The 18,599-nt window shown below is 45.1% G+C and overlaps 1 protein-coding gene across 2 annotated transcripts in view; it reads left to right on the top strand.

Moving 5' to 3' along the window:
- The first annotated feature begins 14,432 nt into the window (after positions 1-14,432).
- Positions 14,433-18,599, top strand: part of Wtap (WT1 associated protein) — a 32,297-nt gene continuing 28,130 nt past the window's right edge. The window contains exon 1 of one of the 2 annotated variants that reach the window (XM_077801967.1): positions 14,433-15,386. The gene's annotated coding sequence lies outside the window, so the exon portion shown is untranslated. Of the gene's footprint in view, positions 15,387-15,520; positions 15,627-18,599 lie in introns of those variants that run through there. The other variant, XM_077801966.1, reaches the window with a different exon arrangement.

Raw genomic sequence — 18,599 nt, 5'->3', positions numbered from 1 at the left:
CTTAGCAACTCAGTGAGACCCTGTCTCTAAATAAAAATACAAAAAAAGGAAAGAAAGGCTGGGGATGTGACCTTGTGGTAAAACGACCCTGAGTTCAATCCCCAGTACCAACAACAACAACAAAAAAGAACTGCCAAAAATGAAAATTTTGGAATATGAGAAATTCCCATGAACTGTGGAAATGCAGGAAATTCCCTGAACTGTTAAAATGCAAAACAAGCCACTGTGAGCAACCCAGTCCACACCCTTGCACCCGTCTTCTTGACCCAAGAAAGGGACATGATGTGGTTAAAATGTGCTAGTCACAGGGAAAACTGGCATGAGCTGCATCTCCACCTCTAGCTCAGCGCCCTCTGTAAATAGTCAGACATCAGACCAATGCTTCTCTCTCTGGAGACAGCCTGTACTCTCTCTCTCTTTCTCTTTGAGGTGTACTCCTTTGCCTTCCTAAATAAATCCCTTCTGATGCCTGTCTCTGATGAACCTGACTGTGATCAGAGACAGACTCACTTCCATCTGGCTTCAGCAGAGGTGAGGGAGAAAAGCACTCTCTAGCTTTCCTCTCTCACCTCTACCTATCTGATACCAGTAGCACTGACCCACCTCCAGGGTGACAACCAAAAATGTTTCCCAAAATTGTTAAATGTTCCCTGGGGACCAAACCCCTCCTGGTTAGGAGCCACTTTCATAGAGGTATAACTATTACAAAATATCAAGTCAAATGAGTCAGCAGAGGGTGCCAGACCATGAAGGCCATGTTGAGTAAGACCAGAGACAACAGAGGGTTAGAGGACCAGAGGAGCTCAGGCTTCGTCCTCAGGCCTGGGTGGTGATACACAGGGCACAGAGTGCTCATTGTATTTGATGATACCCCAGTTCCCCTGTGTTCAAGTCTTCTCAGTCTCAAATTAGCCATGGCCTGAAGCTGGTTTGAGGGGCTTACAATAAGTAAGAAGATAAATAATCTCTATGGGAGAATAAACAAGCTCTTGGGCTGGAGATGTGGCTCAGCGGTAGCGCGCTCGCCTGGCATGCGTGCGGCCCGGGTTCGATCCTCAGCACCACATACCAACAAAGATGTTGTGTCCGCCAAGAACTAAAAAATAAATATTAAAAAAATTCTCTCTCTCTCTCTCTCTCTCTCTCTCTCTCTCTCTCTCCCCCTCTCCTCTCTCACTCTCTCTTTAAAAAAATAAATAAATAAATAAACAAGCTCTTAGGATCCATTATGAAGAAAGGATGGTTGGTTAAAAACAACAAATTAGAGCAAGAATTGGTGTACCTGCAAAAAAAGAAAAGAAAGACAAGAAAAAGAAAGAGGTTCACCACCACTGCATTACTCAGCTTCCTGCCATGTGATAAACACTTTTAAAGGAGAAAAGATTTATTTTGGCTCAAAGCTCAGACATTTCAGTCCATGGCTGGTTGGCCTGTTGTTTTTAGGCATGGGGAGAGGAAGAACATCATGGCAGGAGTGTGTGGCAGAGGAGATTGATCCCCTGGAGGCAGTCAGGAAGCTCAGGCTGGGGTGACAAGGCATGCCCCCAGCGAGGTGTGCCCACTGGGCACCCCCCAGGAGCACCACAGACTGGGTAACAAGCCTTCAATACATGGGCCTTTGAAGACATTTAAGGTCCAAGCTACTATGCCAGATGGGGTGGGCCACACCTGCATTCCCAGCTACTTAGGAAGCTAAGGCAGGAAGGTCTCAAATTCAAGACCATCTCGGGCAATTTAGTGAAATCCTATCTCAAAAAAAAAAAAAAAAAAAAAAGCTGGGGATGTACCTTGTATACCTCTTATGTAGAAGGCCCTCAGTCCAATCTCCAGAACACATACTGAAAAATTTAAATAATGATACCAAACAAGAGAGATATATTAACATTTTTTCTTTCTATCTTTTTTTGAGACAGGGTCTCTCTAATTTGTGAGACTGACCTTGAATTTGTGATCCTCCTTGGAAGCTTCAGGCTTCCATGTTGCTGGGATTGTAGACATGCTGCACTGTGCCCAGAAGGTGTGTCTCATTTGTATAACTGACATTGTTACCCAGATTGAATGTAGGAATAATCTATGCTGGTACACAACAACCCATCTAGCCCAAGGTCAGGAATGGCCTAGTGACATTCAGTGGGCACTTGACTCTGGCTTTCCAAAAGTCAAGGCCAAAGCCACCTAGTAAATTTTAGAAAAATAGGTCAAAACAAAACCATGCCAAGATTTATTCTTGAAATACTTACTAAATGTACATTTCTTCTTCCTGCCTTCTAGTGAGATTCCTATATAGGACAGGGATACCTTGTGCCATTTATCCATCTTGTTCATTTGCTATTGGCAGAGTTGGAGGCTCCCAAACATTCTAGGGGCTGAATCCCCATCTCTGTGTCCTGGACTTCTTCCTAAGGTCTGTCTTGGAACATAACCAGCTGATACATGTATACCTCTGCCTCCTGTGTCCCTGCTGGGCCCTGCTCAGGCAATAGTCCTCTCCAAACCTTTGTTGGCCTGGAACACACCTAAGTTTCCCATGGTTCTGGACGGGGCCTTATGCAGCCTGGTTTCTGTTATTAAGGCTCTGTGCCTCTCATTATTTCCACACAGCCCCCTTAGCTTGCCTCCTGCCCAAACTTGTCAACACTATTCAAACTTATTGGGTCATCTGGCTATATTAAGTATTTTCTCTCTCTTATTTCTTTCCTAGGGAGCAAGAATAAAACCCACTTCTCCTGTGTCTAAAGTTTCTCCTATAAAGAAAGAGGCTTGATGTTCAGTTCAAGAGTATGTGGGCATAAATTGTGCACACCTGTAACACCAGTGGCTTGGGAGGCTGAGGCAGGAAGATCCCAAGTTCAAAGCCGGCTTCAGCAACTTAGCAAGGCCCTAAGCAACTCAGTGAGGCCTTGTCTCAAAAAATAAATAAATAAATAAATAAATAAATAAAGGGGGGGGGGGGCTGGGGATGTGGCTCAGTGGTCAAGCACCCCTGGGTTTAATCGCTAGTAACAACAATGAAAAAGTGTAAAGGCATTAAAAAAAAAAAAAAAAGATGTTCCAAATAAGGGACAGTGACTTTTTTCAGAACATCAGTCTGATGAAATTAAACGTACTTGTCGCCTTCTATGAAGTAGCGGTAGCCTCGGGTTGCTGGAGGATCGTCTTTGCACGTGGAAAACCTCTGGTGCGTTCAAGAGTGGGCCCTGGAATCAGCCCGTCTCCATCAGAGTTCATCTGTGCTGTCAAATGCCTCTGCTCTCCCATGGTCGAGTGTCACCAGCCGTTACTTCCCCAGAGGTCCCATAGCGAGGAATAATGGAACTTCGTCTCCCATCCCTCTTGCGGCCTCTGCATTTCCCTGTTCTTTTTCCTCTCTAGAAACCCAGCGGCTTCAGAGTTCCCCTAGCCCACCCGGGTCGAGGCTCCTCGCACGACTTCCCCCTCCCGCCAGGGTTGAGCTTGGCTTTGATCAGATTCAGACCACCAAGTGGCCGCTGGCCTTCCCCGTCCTCGCCACCGCTCCTGCCGCGGGGTCTGAGAGGCCACCTCGCCGCGGCGTGCTGCTCTCCTCGCGTCGCCAGGGGGTGCTCTTTCCCCGAGAACTGTCACCCGCGCTTCCAGCTTCGGCTCCGCGTGCCGGGCTGCGCCGCGATCCTACCGGGGTCTCCCTGGACCAACTACGTCGCCTTCCACGGGTCTCTGCACAGGCCTTTGCCGGAGTGGATGGGTGCCCACCGGTTTTTCTCCAGGATCGTCGGAGCAGAGCAGTTATTGTCTAAAGCGTTCTGTCCGACCAGGGCGCCCCTTCCTGCTCTTTGGTGAGAGAGAGCAGGGTTTGCCCGCGCTGTGGTGCACGCCTGTAATTGCAGCTCGGGAGGCTGAAGCTGGAGGATCGCGAGTTCAAAGCCAGCCTCAGCCATGGAGAGGCCCTAAGCAACTCAGGACTGGAGATGTGGCTCAGTGGTTCCTGAGTTCAGTCCCTGGTATCAAAGGAAAAAAAAAAAAAAAGGTGGTTGTTGTTGTGGACTTTTGGTCTGTGCTTGTTGCTATTTCCAGATTTCCAGCATCTGGGATATTGGGGCAAGAAAGAAACCTAGGCATCCCACTCCTTATACACTCTTTATATTTGTTTTATATAAAAAGCACAAGATTTTTAGTGAGAGGAACATGGAAATTATGACCATTCCATTTTCCCAGGAATGTGAAACTCCCGGGCTTCTATTTGGAAAGGGCCTGCTATGTGGAAGATCCTCTTGATGGGAAAGCAGGGGTGAGAGGATTAACCGGGAGGTTATTGCTTTAGTCCATGAGATAAGATAAAGACCTAGATATGGCCAGTAGCATTGGGTCAGAGATGAGAATAGGGGGAAAACATAGAAAGCTAATGTACGCAGAAAAAAGGAAGGAAAATAAGTCATTTTTTCATCGTAAAGCATGTTAAACATCCCTATAATGAAAGACAGGTTAACAAGAGAAAAACAAAACATTTATTTTTGGTGCTGAGAATTTAATCCAGGGTCTCACGAATGCTAAGCGCACATTTAACCACTAAGGTACACTCTCCAACCCCATAACAAATTTATTATTGTACATAAGCATGATAATTATAGAAAATATAAAACTCAAAGGTGGGACCATTTGATTTTTCACAGGATAAGAGACGGGAGCCTGTGATGGGAACCTGTAGGTAATTTTTGAAAAGTAGTACATAACTTCTAGAAGAAATGAGCTCTGAGAACAGACAATGACCTGGGCAAATTCCCTCTGAGCTCTGGGTATGGTGATTGCTCTTTAGTCTCTTCCTCTGTGATATGTATTTGGTCTTTCTCAGTTCATGAAATTTCAGGAAGAAGATTGAGGACAATCATGTTCCTCTTAGGTGGATCTGGTCTTTGGGTAGATAAGGGAACTTCAAGGATACCTCTCCTTGTGCTTTGGAAGAAAGAGAAAATCAAAGAGAATTAAGAGACAGGGATGAGGCTGGGGATATAGCTCAGTTGGTGGGGTGTTTTCCTTTCAAGCACAAGGCCCTGGGTTCAATCCCTAGCACCACAAAAAGTGGGAGGGGGAGGGGGCAGAGTGGAGACAAGGGATGGGAAAGAGCAGAGACTTTGGTTTGAGAGTATTTCTCCAGCTCAGCAGTCAAAGCTCCGCACATCAGGGTATATAGTTTTCTGAGTCCAACGTTTCTGTAGCAGGTGTCAGTTTGGCCACCAGTAGGATGATTGCCCATTCAGTACAGAGACTGTTTCTTATCTGTCAAGGGTACAATTTGCAATTTGTCAAAAGGCACATATTTTTGTATTGACTGTCTTCGGGGTTGTGGTCTTCAGTCAGTGATAAACAGAGAACTGTCCTTTACAAAAATTAGGAAAAAACTTCACTGAGTGTTCAACCAAACAAGATTTTATCTGTCCTATTCATACAGTTAAACAGAATTAGCAAGGATATGAGGTAGAGGGAATAGTATTTTGAAAAGTCCTGAAAATGAGATTTCTCCAATACTCTTAATTTTAAATGTGGCAAGGTCTGGCTAAGCTTGGCTTGCTGTAAGAGAAGAGTGAATTTTTGTTCCATCATACTGATAAACATTGAGGGCTGCTAAACAATAAAGCCATATGTCACAGAACCTCTTAGAGATGGAGCCCAGCTTTATTGGCATTTTCCTGTTTTGTTTTCCTGGTGTATGACATAAATACCCTCCCTCTCTGTGTAGGTTAAAATGTGTTTGGCTAGGGGTAATTGGCCACCTAATGGGCTGTGATTTTAAATATAAGAATATTCCTGTTTTCTTACTAAAAAGCCCAGGGCTGGGGTTATAGCTCAGCTGGTAGAATGCTTGCCTCGGATGCACAAGGCCCTGGGTTCAATCCCCAGCACCACAATAAATAAATAAACAAACAAACAAACAAATAAATCCCAGGTGAGGTTAGAAGCTGAATATCATCCAGGATCCAGGGGCTTTATTTCATTTTATTTTATTTTTTAGTGGTGGGAATTGAACGCAGGCATGTTTTGCCATGGAGCTACGTCCCCATTTTTACTTTCTATTTTGAGACAAGGTCTGGCTAGATTGTGGAGGCTGCCCTGCTCTCTTCCTGCCTCAGCCTCCTGAGTCCCTGGGATTACAGGTTCACACCCTCTGGCAGGGTCCGGGGTTTTCCAACCTCGGTTCAGCATTCTCAGCAGCTATTGCCTCCATGTTATGTGATGTAAATGCAAGCCATCACTGAAATGAGACAAGAAGGAAGCACCAGGAAAAAATGAAGTTCTCCTCAGTGCCTCTTTCTTATCAGGGAGGAAAATCTTTCTCACGTGCCCAAGGAGATTTCCTTTGGTTCCAGACAGAATTGTTCAACTCTGACACTCTCTCTCTCTCTCTCTCTCTTTCTCTTTAAAAAAAATGGGGCTGGGGGTGTGGCTCAAGCGGTAGCCGCTCACCTGGCATGTGTGCGGCCTGGGTTCGATCCTCAGCACCACATACAAACAAAGATGTTGTTGTAAGGGTCCGGTGAAGCATCGGAGGAAGAGACCACAAGAGACTGGCTTCATGCAATAAGCAGGAGGGAGTTTATTGAGGAATTCCAATTCAGCGCGCTGAGGCTCAAGGCTCACTCAGGAAGGGAGAGTGGCCCAGAGCCCAGAGCAGAGGTCAAGCAGAGCTTAAGTACACTTTTTGGGGAGGGCGGGGGGGCTTTGCATACATCAGAACAAATCATCATGAGGCGCGGGGAAATTGAACAACAACTCTGAGACATGATTAGTACATTCATTGGCGGGAACAGATTGGACGGGGGTGATTGGTCACTTCTAAGCGGAGTACACATTCAAACTGATTGGTTTTAGGGCCTAAATAACTACATGACAAACTACACAGAATCCCAGGTTATTAGACAACCAGGGAGCCAGTGGGAATATTTACTGGGCAGTTCGGGTATTGTCCTAACAGAGGATTTTAACAATACCTGGTCCTTCACTTTTTAACCCAGGCCTTGCAGTTTAGAAACTTTACAATGCCCGGTCTTTTACACTTTAACTCAGGCTTTGCAGCTTAGAATCAGCTTAGAAATTTTACCCTTACATTGTGTCCGCCGAAAACTAAAAAATAAATATTAAAATTCTCTCCTTCCCCCCCCCTCTCTAGAAGAAGAAGAAGAAGAAGAAGAAGAAGAAGAAGAAGAAGAAGAAGAAGAAGAAGAAGAAGAAGAAGAAGAAGAAGAAGAAGAAGAAGAAGAAGGAGGAGAAGAAGAGGAGAGAGCAGGCTGGGTGTGATGACATACACCTGTAATCCCAGCAGCTCAGGAGGCTGAGACAGGAGGATCATGAGTTCAAAGCCAGCCTCAGCAATGGTGAGGCACTAAACAACTCAGAGTGAGCAACATTATTTGGTTAAAACAGATCATGATACCCTACCTTATCTTAGACCATAGGTTCTCATCAGGGACAAGAGAGTATTGAAAATAAGTGGGGACACTGTTGGTTTTAACATGAATTGAGAGGTGATTCTGGAGTCTAGTGGTTGGTCTAGTAATGCTAAGTAGCCTAAAATGCATAGAACAATTTTGCATTAAAAAAAAAAGATTTTTTTCTGCCCAATATCATGCTTGTTGGAAACACTGCTATGCCAGGCACAGTGGGGCATATGCCTGTAATCCCAATGACTTGGGAGGCCAAGGCAGGAGGATTACAAGCTCAAGGCCAGCCTGTGCCACTTAATGAGACCCTGTCTCAAAATTTAAAAAAGGTTGGTGATATGACTCAGTGGTAGATCACCCTGGGTTCAACTCTTGAAGCCAGATTTAAAGTTAGGTAGTCAGTGTAGTTAGATCGGGTCTAATATCGAGTGAAATCTAAAATGGAGGCCATGCTGAGAATGATTCAGGGAAACGCAGGACAACTCATGGAATGTTAATGAAGTCCAGGAAAAAGCCCAAGGCCAGAGCCCATCCCAAAGAAGTGTTAATGAACATCCCCTAGCAAACTTGAAGGTGCTGAATCAGAAGCCCTTCCTGCTCAGACTACTTCTTTGGCCCACCTATGTCCCACCCCTCCGGCCTTCCCACCTACATTCTATCACTGAAAGAACTATAAAAAGGGGAGACAACAACCCTTCCACGGATTCCACCTCTTGGGTCCCCTTCTTCCTCCGGGAGAAGTCTTTTCTGCTGTCCTTTAATAAACTTCTAATTTCTACTCTGACCTTGCCTCGGCGTGCTTCTTTGGTGTTATTCTTCAACATTGGGGAAGCAAGGACTCGTCACCGGTCAACAGCGGTAACACTCTCAGTACCAAATAAATAGAAAAAGGAAGGAAAACACTGTCCCATGCCAGCCATAATCCACACCTTGGGTTGAAGATACAGCATTAAACTCAGTCAAGGCATCATCAGCAAGAAGAGGCATACACCTTCCTGCAGCATGTGCCCTGATCTCCCAGCAAAAGCTGGGAGGTGATCAGTGGTGCTTAGTCATCCTGGCACATTGAACTCCTTTTAGAAAGCTGCTATTATTTGCACTGACCAAATGACAAGGAAACACATTAGAGAGATCAGAATAGGGGAATTACTTCCAAAGGGTACCTTTTTTTTTTTTCCCCCATAATGAAGGGATTTCCCCTGGGGTTGGAGGCTAGAGTTCAAATCTAGAATGTCACCAGAAGGCCAGGTGTTGAAAGCTGAGTCTATTGGGGAGTAGTGGAGTCTTTAGGAAGTAGAGCCTGGTATAAGCAAATTAGGTTATTGGAACTGGGCCCTTGAAGGAGACTTGGGACCCCAGTCTCTCCTCTTCCCTCTCCTCTCCTCTCCTCTTCTGTCCTCTCTTCTCTTTTCTTCTTGAAGTGGCACCCCCTTTCTCCACAGAAAAGCCCTCTTCACCATGGCTGATTTTAGGACTATCAGAAAAAGAGTCCACTGTAAATATACTTCCTATTTTCATGTCACCCTGTTTACTTGGCCACTGGCCAAGAAGATACCAGCACTCCAGGTGCTGGACACGCTCGTACTAGTTTTTCACAAACATATCCAGTATAATACTTTGAAGAAATGTGCAAACAAGGCCTCTGGCCTTGAGCTGGGCTTCACAGAGATGTCTACATTTTGAAGATAAATTACAAATGGGCCCATGGTAACAGCTGGCAGGGGAGGAAAGACAGGGAAGAAGAAGCTCTCCCCTTCTTAGGTGTTGTCCTTGAAGAGTTAACTTGCCCAGAATAGTGAAAGCAAAAGCTGCTTTTATGTGAACTTCTGCAGACTGTGAACTTCTGAGTCCCTCCCCTTACACACTGGGTATAAAACTGTGAAACTCCCTGAACTCGGGATTCAGGGGATTGATTGATTACAGCAAAGGCTGTACCCTCTGAACCTGGCTGCAGCCAAATAAAACTGTTTCCTGCTATCTTTGGTGCCTTGCCTAGTTTGTACCTACAACATTCTCTCTCTCTCTCTCTCTCTGGCTTTCTGTCTGCCAAGAGGTAAACAGTCTTCCTTCACCTTGCACTCTAGCCAGGATGTTCTGTGTTGCAAAAGGGCCAAGTGATCCTTCTCTGAAACCTCTGAAACCATGAGCCGAACTAAACCTTTCCTCCTGTAAGTTAATTTATTGAAGGTATTTGTCACAGTGACAGAAGCTAACACAAAGTTAATGTCCCTATCCTTAATTTTAATTAACACACCATGTACATACATACTTGTGTGGTACAAAGTGATCATTTAACACATTAATACAATGTGTAATGATCATATCAAAGCAATTAGCATTTCTGTCTCCTTAAACATTTCCTTGTGTTGGGAAACATTGAACTCCTCAATTCTAGTTCCTTATAAAATATATAATAAATTGTTGTAGATTACAGTTGCCCTACTATGTTATAGAACACTAAAACTTGGTGATTCAGTGGTAGAGTGCTTGTCTAACACACAACTCCTGGGCTCTATCCATAGTACTGGAAAATAAATAACAAAACAATAAAACCTCTAGAACTTATTCCTCCCATCCAATTTTGGTGCCTGTTATATAGTCTCCTTCTAAGTTCCCAACCCTCCACCCATTCTTTTTTTTTTTAAACATTTTTATTATTTTTTTAAATATTTATTTATTTATTTTTTAGTTTTCGGCGGACACAATATCTTTGTTTGTATGTAGTGCTGAGGATCGAACCCGGGCCGCACGCTTGCCAGGGGAGCGCGCTACCGCTTGAGCCACATCCCCAGCCCCCTCCACCTATTCTTAACCTCTAGTGACCACTACTATACTCTAATTCTATGAGATTGAGGTTTTTTTAAAATTCGTTCTAATTAGTTATACATGACAGTAGAATGCATTTTGACACATCACACATAAATGGTGTATAACTTTTCATACTTCTGGTTGTACGTGGGGTAGAGTTACACCAGTTGTGTAGTCATATATGCATATAGCATAATAATGTCTGATTCATTCTACTATCCTTCCTATTTCCATACAGCCACCCCTCTCTTCACTTCCCTCTAATTCAAAATACTTCTATTCTTCCCAGCCACCACCATCCCTTATTGTGAATTAGCATCCACATATCAGAGAAAACATTCTGCCTTTGGTACTTTGGGATTGGCTTACTTTCACTTAGCATGATACTCTCCGGTTCCATCTATCTACTGGCAAATACCATAATTTCAGAGATGAACACTTTTGAGACAGGGTCTCAGTATATTGACCAGGCTGACCTCAAACTCATACATAATCTTCCTGCCTCAACCCCCTGGGTAGCTGGGATTAGTAGATATGTGCCTGGCAAGAGATCATCTTTTTTAGTTTCCCCATGAATGAAAACACGCAGTTTTGTCTTTCTGTGCCTGGCTTAAATAAATAATTTCTTTTCTTTTTTTTTTTTTTAAAGAGAGAGTGAGAGAGGGGAGAGAGAGAGAGAGAGAGAATTTTTTTTTTTTTAATATTTATTTTCTAGTTCTTGGCGGACACAACATCTTTGTTGGTATGTGGTGCTGAGGATCGAACCCGGGCCGCACGCATGTCAGGCAAGCGCGCTACCGCTTGAGCCACATCCCCAGCCCAATAAATAATTTCTCTTAAGGCAATTACTGATGATGGATAGGGTATCTCTCTTGGCAAGGAAGAGTAGAAATAGTATTCCAGCTGGAAGGAATAGACCCAGAAAATGTACTGACTCATGAAAAGCATGATGGTCATAGTTGCACCAACTCTGAACCCAGGAGAGTATCTGGAACCACTACCAGCTTCTTCAACTACCAAATTAGGACCATCTCCAGTCTGCCTGAATTTCTTGGGTGTCAATACCAAAGGTTAGATTATTGCTATTGTCTTTTTTTTTTCTTTTTCTTTTAAAAAGTCTTACAATAACTGAATGTTTGTGTTTCCTCCCTGAACTTCCTATGTGAAAACCCTAACCCCCAATGTGATGGGTTTGAATGTGGAGGTCTTAGAGAGGATTAGGTCATAAGGGTGGAGCTCTCATGAATGAGATTACTGCTCTTATAAAAAGGGACCCAAAGAGTTCTCTCATACTCTTTCTGCCAAATGAAGATAGGAGAAATCAGTCATATGGAAGCCAGAAGAGAGCCCTCATCAGAACCTGACCATGCTGTACCCTGATCTCAGACTTCAGCCTCCAGAACTGTGGGGAAAAACATTCCAGGGTGACCTCAAACGTGAAGTCCTCTTGCCTCAGCTTCACAAAAAGCTGGGATTACAGGCATGTGTCACCACACCTGGTTAGAGTAATAGATTTTTATTTATTCTGTTTTTATTTATTTATTTATTTATTTTTGTGGTGTTGGGGATTGAATCCGCAGCCTTGTGCATGCAAGGCAAGCACTCTACCAACTGAGCTATATCCCTAGCCCTATTTATTCTGTATTTCTAACCAATTGTAGTCACCCCCCCCCCTTTTTAATGTGGTGCTGAGATCGAACTCAATGTATCAAGTGCTCTATCATGGAGCCACAACATCAGCCTGTTATTTTCCTTATGATGCTAAAATTGCCCCAAATTCGACCTGTGGGAAATCCTTTGAACTGGCTCCCATGACTTTAAAATTTACAATGGCCATTGGGGATGTGGCTCAGTGGTGCAGTGCCCCCGAGTTCAATCTCCAGTACCCAATACATACATACATAAATTTACAATGGCCACTACATGTTGTACACTAATAATTCTAACCCATAACCTGTAACAAATGACCCAAGAAATCAACCCCTTATCAACAATAACCCACCCTAAAGCCAACCTGCATTAATAAAGTCAGACTTGTAGGAAGTCAGACCAATATCATAATAATCCAGGAAGCTAAGCAATAATGTTTATAAGAATCAGCTCAAAATGGCCAGGATTTGATTAAAAATGTCAGATTCTCTAATTTTGTTCCCAGTTGCAATTTTAATTTGTGCAATCAGGGAACTGCCCTTTCCCACTGTGAATGCTTTCCCCTTCTCTGCCTGCTCTGGAGCCTCTGCCAGAACCAAGAACATGGTCCATTCCCTTACTGCACAGCAAGCTCTCAATAAATGGCCTTTGTTTTTCATTTGGTTTGTGTATTTTCCACACTTCACTGAAATACAATTTATGTGCAATACAATGCACCCATATTAATGATAGTGTGATGAAGTTTGACAAATGCCTATATTGGAGGTAATGATATAGAATACACAACATATACCTGGGTAACCATAATACAGAGCATTCCATTAGCCACCCCCCCCCCCCAGTTCCCTTATGTTCCTTTCCAATTGATTCCTCCTCTCTTTTCCTCTTAACCAACTACTGATCTGAAGTCTATTACTATGGATTAGTTTTGTCTTTTCTCCTAAATCCTGTTGACATGGCCTTGATGCCTAAGCACTTCTTGAATTCAGGCAATAAAATGACTCATCTCCCCCAGAAGTGGAATCCAAGGAGCTCTGGATCCTTTTAGAGGGAAAGGAATGTAGCAACCAACATCTGGGTGCTAGGGTGTGCACTTGTTAGGGTGAAAATCATCTTGGTTTGCCGGGGGCAGTTTTAACCTGAAAGTTCAGTTTCCCAGGAAATCCTGGCAAACAGGACAAATGGTCACCCTTGCTTCTAAGCCATTGAAGTGCATAGAACTAAGAAATTTATGAGTTCAAGTTAGTATTTCAAATTTAATCTTAATATTAGAAATTTTTTTCCCCTGAATGTCTTTGGTCCTCTCTTTATATTGCATCTCTCTTACCCTCAAAGTCTTTTGTACATAGTAACATTAAAATACTTGTGTTGTCCTATGATAGACATGATTGCAAAACCACAGCAACAATATTACTGTTAACTATAAATCATTTGAGTGAAACAAAAGATTACTTTGTACTTCTTTTTCATCATTAGGATATGTCCCTCCATACTACCATTATGCCAATTTAAACGCTCCAGGGAATAAGTCTTTCCTTTATGTATCTCAGGTAAGTTACTGATTTGTCTTAGTGTTAAGTTCATTTGTTTCAGTTTGCTTTCAACTTTGAGGTTTACGTTGTTTCCTTTTTTATTTACCTTTTCGAGATGTATAACAAAATTCAAGAACTCAAGTAAGCCTTGCTTCTAGTTCTATCCCCTGCTTTTCCCCACCACCTACTTTAGGTAATGATTTTTATTTTCTAGGGTATCTTTCCAATCCCTTCTACCCAAGTATTTCCGCACCTTGCTTCATTCACTTAATATAACCTGGGACTCATTCCAAATCAACATCCGTTTCCTATTTTATGGCTGCACTGTATTTCATTGCATGGAGATACCATAGCTAAACAGTTCCCTATTACTGGACATCAGAATTACTTCCAAACTTTTGCTTTCTCTGTCACTGCAAATTAACCTTGTGTCCATGTTGCCATTTGTGGAAGTGTAACTTCAAAACAAAGTCAGGATTTGAATAAGAATTAGAAGATAAGGGGAAAATGCACAGGTAATTTTGGTACTCCACAAGGCTTGCATAATTTTTCCATTTCACCATGAAACGATTTTAATGTGTATTTCCATTACATCCTTTTATGTTTTTTTTTTTTTAAAGAGAGTGAGAGAATTTTTAATATTTATTTTTTTTTAGTTCTTGGCGGACACAACATCTTTGTTGGTATGTGGTGCTGAGGATCGAACCCGGGCCGCACGCATGCCAGGCGAGGCGCTACCGCTTGAGCCACATCCCCAGCCCCACATCCTTTTATGTTTAAGGACACCGCCCCCCCCCTTCTTCTGATAGTCATCTATTTTGTGTCCTTCCCCACTTTCCTCTTCCTTTGGTTTTCGAACTCTTTTCGGCTTTTAACGAGTTTCTGTGAGGGCTGGGGATGTGGCTCAAGCGGTAGTGCGCTCGCCTGGCATGCGTGCGACCCGGGTTCGATCCTCAGCACCACATACCAACAAAGATGTTGTGTCCGCCGAGAACTAAAAAATAAATATTAAAATTTTCTCTCTCTCCCTCTCTCTTAAAAAAAAAAAAGTTTCTGTGATGTAAACTGCAAATATTTTCTCCATACTGGCAGATAATATCCTTTGACCATCTGGAGGATGCTTAGTCTTATCCTTATTAGAAAAATCACCCGGGGCACCTTCCTTGGGGACGAATACTTCGGGTACAGTCGGTTACGCAGACCAAGGCTGAGGATTCCCGGCCCCTCGAGGAGGCGGTAGGGCTTCGCTTTACAGGTAGCTCCGCGGTTCCTGCTCAGCGGCCCAGGCGGCGCTCACCGTCTGGCGCCAGGGAGCGCATGGAGGTAGGCTCTTTAAAGCCTCCCAGGATTCGCCGTCTCCTTTCCGAGTTTACAGGGTGTCCCCGAGGGACCGGCACGTCCTGCCTCCACTAGGGAGCAAACAATAGCGCCTGGCTTTCGCCTCCAGAGATGTCCAGGCGAGACGGACCCAAGGCCAGGAGGCTGCCGCGGCGGCGAGGAGAGGGCGCCGTCCCCGGGTGCCTCGGAGTCTGCCCGCCCACGCCGGGTTCCCGCGGCTGCACCTGGTCCGCCGCGCGGAAGCATCGCCTTTCATAACACGCGCAAAGAGCGGCCAATCACGCGCCGCCTTCGCCAGATCCCTCCGCTCGAGGCCGCGCCGCAGTCGCAGGTGGTCCCGGCGAGCGCGTCCAGCGGCGGCCGCCGTCCCGTGATGCCTCGCGGCTGACCTCCGACCTCGGCGGCCCGCCCCGCGCTCCGGCCGCTTCCCTCCCCGCCCCCACGGAGCTAGCTGAGCCCCGGCGGCCGCGGGGCGCGCGCCGCACTCCGGGAAGGGCCGGGGCGTGGCGCGGGGGTGCAGCTGCTCCATTACGGCTCGAGGCCCCGCTCGGGTCAGGCGGACGGCCGGCCTCTCTCGTCTTTTCCGTCCCGGCGGGGCCGGCCGCGGGCGGGCGGGCGGCTGCGGCCACGGCCAGGAGGCGACTCCTCGGTGAGCGGCCTGGGCGATGCTGGCGGGAGGCTGCGGCGGCGGCGCGTTCGGGCCGGCGGCGGGGCGGGGCGAGGCGGAGCGGGGCCGGCGGCGGGGCGGGGCCGGCGGCGGGGCCGGGTTTCCTCCCTCAGCGCCATTTTGTGGCAGCGAGACCCGCAAATAAAGGGGAGCGCCGGGGCTGCGGCGGCGCGGCCTCGGCCCTGGTGACTGGCGGCGCCCGTGCGGCCGCGGCCTGGAGAGGTAGGTGCGGGCGGGCGGCGTAGCGGCCGCGGGGCCCCGGGACGGCGGCGCGGCCGCCCCCAGCCGGGAAGCGGGGCGCAGGGCCCGCGGGGCGCCTCGGGCCCGCCGCGCCGGCCTCGGGTTGCGGAGGCCGCGGTGCGCGGTACCGGCGGCCGGGAGATCGCGGGCCGCGCCGTGCCCTCCCCCTCCCCGTCCCCGTCGCCCCCTCCGGTCGCTCGGCGGGGCTTGCGAGGGCTGCACCGCACTGGCGGGGCGGCCGGGTTCCGCGCCGCGCGCCGGCTTGTCACTGCGGCCGCCTGCCCCGCGGACTCCCTCCCTGAGCGAGGGCGCGCCCATGAGGGGCCGGCGGCCTGACAGCGCGGGAGGTGGTCGTGCACCTCGCCGGTCCCGGTCCCTGCGGGGCTGCTGTTGGGCGGTGTTCAGGCGGCTCCCCGTAAGTCAGCGCCCTCGGCGGAAAAGCCCCAGCTCCGGTTCTGTAGAAGAAAGTCAGTTCATTTGCTGGGTCTCGGAGGATCATTAAAGTCTTCACTGGTTGTCAGATATAAAACGGTTCTTTCGCCCGGTGGGAAAGTACTTGGTCGAGCACCCCGGAGGCGTGAGTTGTCCGCCGCTTCGCCTAGCTTTTCATTAGCGATTTCCGTTGCCTTGGAAGAGCAGTGGAAGTCACAGATCTGTCATCACCATTTTACCCGGTTTTTTTGTTTTTGTTTTTTTTTTTGTTTTTTTTTTTTAATGTGGTGCTAAAGATTGAACCCAGTGCCTCATACTTAGGCAAGCACTCTGCCATTGAGCTACCACCACAGCCTTGTTTAAAAAATTTGACCCTTAAGTTCTCCAGGATAGTTAAACATGTAGACATTTGAAATCCCATTTAAAAAATTGTGGGGACGTATTTTTAAGATTGCTAAATTTTACTTATATTTTAATTCATTCAGTAGTATATGATTAGGCAAATTGGGGAAAGATTGCAGTTCATCAGTTAGCGTTGCGATGTGGTTGAGGTTAACTTCCTGAAGGGTTAATTAAGATAGAGGTGTGTTTTAAGAATGCTTTTAGATCTTCCCAATCTTAATCGGATGGCTAAGCGGATCAGTACTTGCACACACCTTTCAGTGCCAAAGGAAACTACCAAATTTTCTGCATCCTAAAGCATGGACTGTAGTAGATATGGAAATAAAAGTTGTAACAATTTTATGTTTGTACAGTACATTACAACTTTGAAGGTCTCTTGTGTCTTGAATGTATGTAGTATAGAATCGCCTTGAAAATATTGTTTAAGTAGCAATCTTGATAATTACTGTACAATGCAGTTGTATTTGAATCTTGCTCTTTGGAAGTTTATGTAGGTGAGTCCTTTATCAAAACAAGACTTAGATAGCTTTTTGATTTTATTCTTCTCATTTTTTAAAATTACTCCCACTTTCCTGCCGGTAAATAATTTTTATTTCTTGCAATTGCTAAGCATGGAGAAAACTTTTTAAAATATTTCTATGCTAGTATAATCCATTGGTTATATTAGAGTGTTCCATCAGACCAGAATTCAGTATTATAAACGTTTTTTGCCTTTTTTTTTTTTTTTGTAGATGGACACAATACCTTCATTTTATTTTTATGTGGTGCTAAAGATTGAACCCAGTGCCTCATACTTAGGCAAGCACTCTGCCATTGAGCTACCACCACAGCCTTGTTCTTCTTCGATTTTGGGGATATATTTTATGGGATTTACTTTCATTTACTGAATGCTTGTTGAAGTTTTCTTTTATGTTCATGTTTTATTTATAAATCCTTGTACGTATAGCATTTTTATGGTACTGAAAGCATTGAGATTTGCAGCATTTGTGAGGCAGAATAAGTTGGTATCTTCTTTTATGCTGTTTTGGAACTATACCCCATAGAGCTAAGTGATTTGCTCAAGATCACACACATGACTGATTGATAGAATAAGGAAGTCAGGAATTCCTGACTTTCTGCTGCATTGCTAAAGCTACTACTATATCAGATGGTTGATTGCTTGCAACCAATTATGGTTTGTTTCAGTGATTTACATGCTTTTTCTAACTAAAGGTACATAGACTGGTGTTTGCTGCTCTACAGAGAGAACTGAGTTTCCTGCCTTAGGATCTAATGCTAAGAGCCAGGAAACTGTAGGATTTGGCATACTAGGCACCCGACTAACCAAAACTGAGCTCCCCATCCCGTGCTGTTTCTCTGTGTGAAGGTTTCAAGAATAAAAGTTGGTTATGACATTATGAATTTGAGATATTACCTCCAAAGTATCTACATAATTAGCCTTTATAGATAGTTTTAAAATCAATCATCTGGGCTGGGGATGTGGCTCAAGCGGTAGTGTGCTCGCCTGGCATGCGTGCGGCCCGGGTTCGATCCTCAGCACCACATACAAACAAAGATGTTGTGTCTGCCGAGAACTAAAAAATAAATATTAAAATTCTCTCTCTCTCTCTCTCTTTAAAAAAAAAATCAATCATCTTAGGCTTTTGAAAGATTTTGAAAGATTGGCTATTTTGCTTTTCATTCTCTACCCCAGCTAAGCTTAGTGGTTATTGAGGATGGGGGAGTGGGCCATGTATCCATCTTCATTAGTTACCAACTTTTGAGAGGCACTGAATTTAGGGTCCACGTCCCCAATTTAATAGCTGATTTAATCTGAGCAAATCACCTAATGACTCAGTCATTTCCATCCTGGAAAATGGGGACTGACTTGTGAGTTTGAAGATTTGTGATTATTAAATAAGTCTGACTCATAAGTACTGAGTGTATGTTCTTCAAGATTCAGGATTCAACTTTGACTCCAAATGGTGTTTCAGTCATTCCATTTTTCTGATGGGAGAATAGTTTGTTCTTAGAACTTTGTATAATCTTTTGTCTTTATGTATCTAGAATTGACTTTAGATGGTTATTGTGCTTGTTAGTCTAAAAAAACTTCAGGAATAATAAATTTGTTAGCATACTCAT

Source organism: Urocitellus parryii, chromosome 8 (genome assembly GCF_045843805.1).
Source record: "Urocitellus parryii isolate mUroPar1 chromosome 8, mUroPar1.hap1, whole genome shotgun sequence".
Taxonomy (NCBI): domain Eukaryota; kingdom Metazoa; phylum Chordata; class Mammalia; order Rodentia; family Sciuridae; genus Urocitellus; species Urocitellus parryii.
Note: the sequence above shows the minus strand (reverse complement) of the source record. Positions and strands in the feature narration are given on the sequence as shown.